A 10,046-nucleotide genomic window follows, 5' to 3' on the forward strand; every position below is an offset into this window, starting at 1 on the left:
TCAAAAACTGTCTACATGCACCAACCTCCGGGCTTCCACGATTCAATTCATCCCAACTACGTCTGCAAACTGAAGAAAGTCCTATACGGCCTCAAGCAATCACCACGGGAGTGGTATGCTACTCTCTTCAACCATCTGATCAACTTCAGGTTTCACATCAGCAACTCAAACCCCTCGCTTCAGATTTAGGGCAAAGAAGGGGCAAAAATATTTTTTTAGAGGGGGCAAATTGCTTAACTGCCCTGACCTGTAATTAAAAAAAAAATTTAAGGGGGGGCAATTGCCCCCCCTGAAAGCAACTTGGTTCCGCCCTTGGGTCCACTATGTGTTTGGTTGCTTTTCCCTCTGTTATCTTGGATGGTTAGCATTTGGTCCTATGGTTGGTCTGAGGTGGAGGCTTGGTTGTCGCTATGTTTTTCCTTTTGTAGTTTCCTGGGGGACTTTTGATGGCTTCAGTTTATTTGGTGTTGCTAACTATTGTTGGCTTTCAATTTGTTGGATGATTTTGCTGCAGTTTGCAGGGTGGTGTCTCATGTATGGCTGGGTTAGTGCTATTCAGTGGGTTGGTCTTTCTGTTTTGGTGGAGGATTTATGATTTAATTGCTTTGATAAGTTCTTCTCTGCTTACAGTGTTTTTGGTATCTGCTTCTTATATTATTGTTATTATGGTTATACTCTTATAGGGTTGGTGTTTGGCCTTGGGTACCCTTTTGGCTGGGGTATTTTGATTATTTATTTTGTCTCCTCCATCATTGCTTCAGGCTCTGCCTTCCGACTATTGTTTGCCTCCTTTAAGGACCATGTAATAATTTTTTATAATAACACATAGGCACCTCGGAGGGTTTCAACTAATAAAAAAAAAGAATAAGTTTTTCCAATTATTAGAGGTAATTTTAAAATTTAAATTAAACATTCAGGTTCTGGGAAGGGGAAGGAAGTCCAGGAATAGAAGTTCAGAGTCTGATCCCGTATAGGTATTTTGTCCTTTTGATTTTTATACAGTCATGGCTTTTCTGTTCTGCTTTTCTTTCTGTCTGAAAGCCATGAGCTGTATATTTTGGGGAAGAAAAAGATAGATGATCTGTTCCGCTGCATTTGATGTTTATAGTAGCTCTATGTGCGTCTGTTTCTATATGTAATGTTTGGAAGAAAGTTCTGAAACAAATTCCAAAGCCAGATCCTAAAATCAGTTCAGTTCAGGCACCACGACCCGATGCGAGCGGGATCCGTCCCGGTCGGGTTGGGTCGTGACATTATGCTTACTTACAATAAAACTATTATTGTTTACTCTAATTGTAACATTTATTCTACTAAAATAAAAATAATATTTCTAAGTCCTACCACTGAATAAAAATAAGTAAAAAAAGTTAATACAATTTTAATAAAATATTTTGGATTTATGCATGTAAATATTATATTTTTCCTAATACTGTTCTTAGTTTTAAATGTTGATAAGAGCATATGTATCACTATATCTCTGTCGAGATTGTATGGGTGAAAATAATATTTGTGGACTTCCTATAATTTTAATATATTCATAGAACTTATAATATTCAAACATCATATGTTAAGGCATGCCAACATTATATCTCAATACTCCTGATTGTCTTGCATTTCTACATCGAGGCTATACATTACACTAAGTTTTAACCACACACATGACTATTGTATGCAATAAATGAAGAACAAGATATATTAAAAATATCTATAAATTGTTTAGAGTGTAAGAGTCTACATTAGTACTTAATATATAATTTATATCATCAATTTAAAATAAGAGATCTATTCAAGCGTAGAAGAAATAACAAACAAACACATGTACATTATATTCATAGAAGAATCAAAGTACAAGAGAAGTAGAGAAATTTTATCAACAGAAAGGATCAAAGTATCTTCTCTACGCTCCTTTCTCTACTTACAGAGTTGCTTATACAAATACAGGCTAAACTCTACCAGAAATTGTATCTTGCACTTCTCAGACCTCTATTAGATTTTACTCTAAGATGGTGTTAGAGAAGTATGCTGAAAATATACTAAATTTTACTTAAGTCACTAAACTCCTTTAGAAATAGAACTGAGCATATATTTGTAGGAAAATATAGAAATGTTCTGAAGCGGCACGATGCTTAACAAGGTGGCGTTGTGGCACTAAAGTCGAACTAGCTCCTCGATACTGGCAGGTTTACTCCATTGTGATGCTTAATGATATGGAAGGGTTACTAATTGGATAGACAAGTCCTTTCGTTATGTTGGTCGTGATTCTATAAAGTTATAATTGCTACATTATGATGCTCTAAAAATCAGAGTGTTGTGGCACCCGAGTGTAGTTTTCGATGCTGAGGCGTTTGAATTGTAGCGCTGCAACATTCATTTCTCGAGAACTTGATGCTGCGAAGCTGAATGTTCACTGCAGTGATGTTGCATGTGATCCCAACGTAGCACTAGGATGGCACTGCAATATACAAAAATGATGCTTCGATGGAGTTAATTTTAAAGCAGCAATGTTGTTTCATCTGGAGATGCGGCTCTATCCATTTTTTAATATTTTTTATACAAAAATAACTAAAACAGCATTTCTTTTCTGAAATTTAAATGTAATACACAGTATATAATTTACACTTAACAAATTATCCCCAGCTTAAACTCTTATTTGTCCTTAATCAATAAAAAAAATCTTTACTTTTAATTAATTTAATAAGCAAACTAATATTTGATCATTTGAAATTACTAAAATGTAGTATAAGACATCACATTCTAGTAGTAATTTGAAATGAATAAAGTTAAAATTCTAGTTCTAAAAATATTTAATAATTATCCTAATTAGTCACCCTTGTCAATATTGTTTGTTTTGAATTTATATGTTAGGAATATAACATTGACTATTGAATCTCAAAATGAATGAGGTAGCTTAAAGATTAGATATATTTGTAGTTAAAATTAAAATTTAATTAGTTCACCAACGCCTGTATTAGTTTTCGTACTTTATCCTTTGTAACTTTAAGTATAAGATTGTATTTGAATTTTAAACTTTTAAGTGATATCAAATTTTGAATGTTCTCTTCTTCATTTCTTTTTTTCTCCAAATATTCATTTTAGAACTCTTTCCCTTTTTTTTTATTCTCATGGAGTGCATAATTAATGATTTTGAATATCATATTTGCTTATATCCTCTTGCAATCTTAATATTTTTAATGTAAGAATTTAATAAAATTACTAGTTCTAATTTTAAGTTATCATGATTTTCAATTTTAAGCTACCCATGTCTATTCTTTAGCCTTAATTATTTATCTTTCAATTTAAAGTTCAATATATTTATATATAACTTATAAATTCAAGATAAGTCAATAGCTTAAATGATCTAAGTTAGTTAATTATTAAGTTTTTAAACTATGAATTATAATTTAATATTCATTTAAAATATAATCTAAAATTTTATTATCATCCTAATTGTATACAATAATTTTTTAATTATCATTTTAATGTTTGCTAAATAAATAATCAAAAAGTGCAGATGTTGACTAAATACAATGTAAAAAGTTTTAAGCATAAGTAGAATAAAATCAAATTTAAATACAAGCTCATGGTAACTACAATTAATAACACATGCTTCTTAAATAAATGATAAAAAGCACATAACATGTGATACGCTAACAACAAGATAATTAGTGCTTAAGGCACTACTCTACATCACATCTAAGATGAATCTCAGAGTCATCAAGTCTATCACAAGAAACCATAATCATTAGATCAAAAATGAAAAAGAAAAAAGAAAAACATCATAAAAACTAAGTAACAAAAACTAATAGAACACTCTCATCGCACTCTCTCACTATCCATGAAATGCAAAGTCTCCAAATCAGAAGAATCAGTATCTTTTTCTTCCTCATTATCAGTATCTATAAGATTTCAATCTATGATCATTAACCTTAAAAATATGAAAAGATTTTTTATCCTAAATTTTTATCACATCATATAAATATATTTTAATAATAATAAATGGCCTGGTCCATCTAGACTTAAGTTTTTCATGCTTTTTTTTGCGAATACTCCTGGACGCAACAATCCTAATTAGTCACCCTTGTCATTGTTTGTTTTGAATTTATATGCTAGGAATATAACATTGACTATTGAATCTCAAAATGAATGAGGTAGCTTAAAGATTAGATATATTTGTAGTTAAAATTAAAATTTAATTAGTTCACCAACGCCTGTATTAGTTTTCGTACTTTATCCTTTGTAACTTTAAGTATAAGATTGTATTTGAATTTTAAATTTTTAACTGATATCAATTTTTGAATGTTCTCTTCTTCATTTCTTTTTTTTTCTCCAAATATTCATTTTAGAACTCTTTCCCCTTTTTTTATTCTCATGGAGTGCATAATTAATGGTTTTGAATATCATATTTGCTTATATCCTCTTGCAATCTTAATAATTTTAACGTAAGAATTTAATAAAATTACTAGTTCTAATTTTAAGTTATCATGATTTTCAATTTTCAGCTACCCATGTATATTCTTTAGCCTTAATTATTTATCTTCCAATTTAAAGTTCAATATATTAATATATAACTTATAAATTCAAGATAAGTCAATAGCTTAAATGATCTAAGTTAGTTAATTATTAAGTTTTAAAACTATGAATTATAATTTAATATTCATTCAAAATATAATCTAAAATTTTATTATCATCCTAATTGTATATAATAATTTTTTAATTATCATTTTAATGTTTGCTAAATAAATAATCAAAAAGTGCAAGATGTTAACTAAATACAATGTAAAAAGTTTTAAGCATAAGTAGAATAAAATCAAATTTAAATACAAACTCATGGAAACTACGATTAATAACACATGCTTCTTAAATAAATGATAAAAAGCACATAACATGTGATACGCTAACAACAAGATAACTAGTGATTAAGGCACTACTCTACATCACATCTAAGATGACTCTCACAGTCATCAAGTCTATCACAAGAAACCATAATCATTAGATCAAAAATGAAAAAGAAATAAGAAAAACATCATAAAAACTAAGTAACAAAAACTAATAGAACACTCTCATCACTCTCTCACTATCCATGAAATGCAAAGTCTCCTAATCAGAAGAATCAATATCTTTTTCTTCCTCATTATCAGTATCCATAAGAATTCAATCTATGATCATTAACCTTAAAAATATGAAAAGATTTTTTATCCTAAATTTTTATCACATCATATGAATATATTTTAATAATAGTAAATGGCCTAGTCCATCTAGACTTAAGTTTTTCATGCTTTTTTTTTTTTTGAAATTGAAAAGTCAAATATCTTATCTAGGAGAAAATTCATATTTGAGAACTACACACCCATGCAATTTCTTCATTTTTGCATTGTAAATCTTTGTATCTTCACAAACTTCATTTTTTAGTTCTTTTAGTTTGTCAGCAATTGAAGTACTCTGAAAGTTCATAACATAAAATAAATCTTCATTCTCAAAGATAAATTCTTTCCACTTTAAGGAAAAATGTTTTCTCTTCTTTCCACACATTATCCTAGAAGCCTAAGAAGGATGAGAAAAATAAGAACACTAATCCAAGAAGGACTCTCACAAAGTTAGAGAGAAATAAATGACAAAACTTATCTTTTTATAACTACACAAGTGTTGCAATTTTGACAAATGTGATCTGCACTACGATGATGGTCAGAATTCCATTTTTAACAAGTAAACTAATGATCAAATTCATTAATATGAAAACTATATCAATCTACAAAGCGCACTTGAACAAAAAGATGGGTTGCCTCCCAAACAGTGCTAAATTTATAGTCTTCAGCTAGATTTGCCTAGATTTATCATGGTTGGGGGTAAGTCACTACCATTCTTCAAGTGGTTTCCACTAGGATATTTCCTTTCTCCTTAGGATTAACTTCAATATTACTAAGCAGTGATCCAAGAGATCTAATACTAAATGAGATTGCAATTTGTCCTGATTGAATTTTTAAATTTTTAATAGAAGCAACTTTACTTTGCAATTAAGTTCCTAACTGAATCACTTCCTCTTTCAAAGATGACTTTCTATTTGTAAACTGATAACTTTGATTAAATTTTGGAGTATAAGAAGGTAAAGGATTAACAACATGTTGAGAGTTGCTGAGAATTGTTTCAATTTCCACCTTGGTTATTTTGATCAAAATTTTATTGATTTTTACCAATATTATTATTGGATCAATTAAAATTAGGATGGTTCCTCAAACCTGGATTATAGGTATTAGAGTATGGATTATTCTGTCCTTCAATTAAATTTATATTTTCAATCCCTTGTACACTATTATCTTCATTTAAATTTTGAGCTTTCAATTGTATAGGTGACCCAAATCCTAATCCTAAATTTACTCATATTATGTTTAATTTCTTAGAAATTGTTATAACTTATGTAGTCAGAATTGACAAAGTATGTGATTTATAGACTATTATTATTCTCTTAAGATTTGTCATATCAGTAAGTCATTGCAAATTATTAGTATTCATTTCCTCTATTAGTTCATATGCTTCTTTAAATGGCTTAAACAATAAAGATCCTCTAGCTATAGCATCTATGATTGCCCTTAGAGATACTACTAATCCATTATAAAAGTTTTGAATAACTAACCAATCCAGTAAGGTATGGTGAGGGCATTTCTTAATTATTTTCTTAAATCTCTCTCAACTTTCATAAATTGATGCTTCTTTAAACTAGGCAAAAGATGTGATATCATTTTAAGTTTAATAACTTTTAAAGTGGGAAATACTTAGCTAGAAATTTAGGAGCAAACTTGCCATTCAAAGTGGTTATAGAACCTAGAGGTAAAGAAGTGAACCACAACTTAGCCTTGTCTCTTAGGAAAAATAAAAATAATTTAAGCCTAATAGCATCATAACTAATACTATTATACTTAAATGTTGCATATATTTCTAAAAAATTAGCTAAGTATAAATTGAGATCTTCAATAGGAGTTCCCCAAACTATAAACTAAAAATCATCTGAATTATGATAGGTTTTAATTCAAAATCATTAGCCTAGATAGTAGGTCTACTAATGCTCTGATGGATTTCATCTACTATAGGGTTAGCGTACTCCCTAAAAGGTCTAAAATAATCCTGATCTAATGCTGAGTCGGGCATCTCTAAAATTATTTTAATTTTCTTAAATTTTTTAAAGGGGCATTTATATCTCATAATTAAATAACAAAGGCTCCTTTCAAGATCTACAAAGTATATAATAATAAATAAATAACAACAACACAAAAAATGAGAGAAAATAGAATACATAATACAAGAAGATCTAAATATGCACTTATTTCAATAGTACAGTTAAAATTGCAATATACAAATTACTTCCCGGCAATGACGTCAAAAATTTTATGTGGTGGGGCATGTGTAGATTATCGAAATTGATTCTATTTGAGCTTAGCTAGATGTGACATGCAAGATTTAATATGATTATTTTTAATATAACAATAATTAAAGCTCACTTAAATATAAGCAAGTATGCATGTAAAATTAAATAATAAAGTGATGAAATAGAGTGTCAAACCATGAGGAAGAGTTGCGCTTACTTGCAATAAAATTATTACTATTTATTCTAATTATATAAGTTATCTTATTGAAATAAAATTAACATTTTCTAGTTCCTACCTCTGAATAAAAAATAAGTAAAATAGTTGGTACAAATTTAATAAAATATTTTAGATTAACGCATACAAATATCATCTTTTTTCTAATGATACACTCAATTTTAGATGTGAACCAGAGCATATATATATCCCTAGATCTTTATGGAGCTCATATGAGTGAAAAGGATTTGCTAACCACCTATAGTTTTAATATCTTTATAGAACCTAAAATATTCCAGCTTACCATGTCTTGGCATGCCAATATTTTATCTCAGTACTCCTGATTGTTCTTGTATTCCTCCATCGAGGCTATACATCATTCTAAGTTTTAACTACACACATAACTATTATATGCATTAAATGAAGAATATGGTATATTAAAAACATTCATAAAATTCTTGGACTACAATAATCTACATTAATACTTAATATGCTCTTTACATCATCAATTAAAAAAAAAAGAGATCTAGCCAGACATAGAAGATATAATTAACAAGTAAACTCATTTTTATTATATTCATAGAAGAATCAAAGTTACAAGAGTAGTGTAATTTAATCACCATGAAGGATCAAAGTATCTTCTCTACACTCATTCTTTCTCCATTTATAGAGTTGCTTATGTCAGCACAATCTACACTCTTCCAGATATTATATCTTGCACTTTCATAGCCTCTCTTAGATTTTACTATAAGAGGGCGCTAGAGAAAAGTACACTGAAAATGTATTAAATTTTACTCAAGTGACTGAACTCTTTTACAAATAAAATTGAACTTATATTTATAAGAAAATACAAAAATGATCTCAAGTGTCTCGACGCTTAATAAGGTGTCATCACGGCATGTAAAGTTGAATTAGCGCCTCGATACTTACAAGTTTTTCTTCGCTACGATGTTTGGTGACATAAAATGATTACTAATTGAACAGGCGCATCATTTTTCTATGTTTGTCATTACTCTAGGAAGTTGTAACTGCTACACTGCGATGTTCTAAAAATTTGAGTGTTGTGCCACCCATTTGGAGTTTTCGAGGCTGAGACATTTGAATTCTAGCGCTGCATCATTCATTTTTCTGAGACTCAATGCTGCCAAGTTGAATATTCAATGCAACGACGCTCTTAATGCAGCGACGCTACACGTGATGCCGTTGCAGCGCTTACAAACAGAGATGATGAAGTTGTAATGTCCAAAAATTGTGCTTGTTAAAATTGATTTCAACGCAGCAGTGTTGTTTCAACTAACGTTGCGACACTATGTAATACTTTATATTTTTCACCATTTCTGAGTATAAAAATAATTATTTTTATTGAAGTTCAAATGTAATACACAGTGCATAGTTTACACTTAACACTAAACTTCACTCCTAGCATGATTTCATTCACAAAAAACTTTCATCCCTTACAATTCCTTGAATCCATGCAAAATAGAATATATAGGATGTGGTAGTTGTGATCAATTTATTGGAAGTAAAGAGGTAAGATCTTGCTATCTAAAAAAGGACACATTCTTTCTCCTTTGCAAAATAGAAAAAAAAAATTAATGGTATAACTCTGTATGATAATTTATAATTGATGAGAATGACCTTATACCAATTTCATTCCATGAGAAATTAATTATAAGTTCTTCATAATCATACAACATTGGTCTAAACCAATTCTTGGTCATCTAAAAAATAAATCGAAACACAAAGCTCATAGAGCACTAACCTCCAGTGCGCCCTAGCCGCCTCCTCTCTTTGGCGATTCTAGGGTTCCTTCTGGCCTTCGTTCTACCACGTGTTTTCGTTCCTTTTAGCTTCGATTCTTTTCGATCCTTTGATCTCTGGTGGTCTTTCTGGCTCTCTAGCCCTTCGCGGGGCTTTTTCCTGGCGGGGATGTCTACATCCACTGCTTGGGGGAAAACGTCCAACCCGATAAATGGGAAAAATAGAGGTTTTTTTGAGCTTGAAGGAGATGATGCATCCAAAACTCCGACGCGTTCGTTCAAAGATGTACTTGCGGGTAAACGAGAGGGACTGGTTACTCGTATTAAAAATTAAATTTCTCTCTATTGTTTAATAATTTGGTTGAATGGAGAAAGGTTAATACATCAGCACATCTTCTGTTTTTTGCTCTGGAAATTGGGACATTCAGGTGTTTTCATTTTATAAGAGAGTCGTTATATGTCATATTATTGTTAATTAGATATACAATATATATGAATATTGATTCTATTTTTTGGAGATTGTCTTGCAGGGACACTTTATTCCGTTATGTGCTTACTTGGCTGCAAAGGTAAATTTTGGTAGGTTTCCGTGTTTTTTCCTGCTCCTCTTTTTTTTGTTATATATGTATATTTGCAGAGAAGAGGATAGACTGAACGAGGACTTTAAGCTCTTCCTTTTTGTGAAAGAAAGGATAGATATAGATAATAGACAATA

This window comes from Dendrobium catenatum, unplaced genomic scaffold (assembly GCF_001605985.2).
Source record: "Dendrobium catenatum unplaced genomic scaffold, ASM160598v2 fragScaff_scaffold_706, whole genome shotgun sequence".
Taxonomy (NCBI): Eukaryota; Viridiplantae; Streptophyta; class Magnoliopsida; order Asparagales; family Orchidaceae; genus Dendrobium; species Dendrobium catenatum.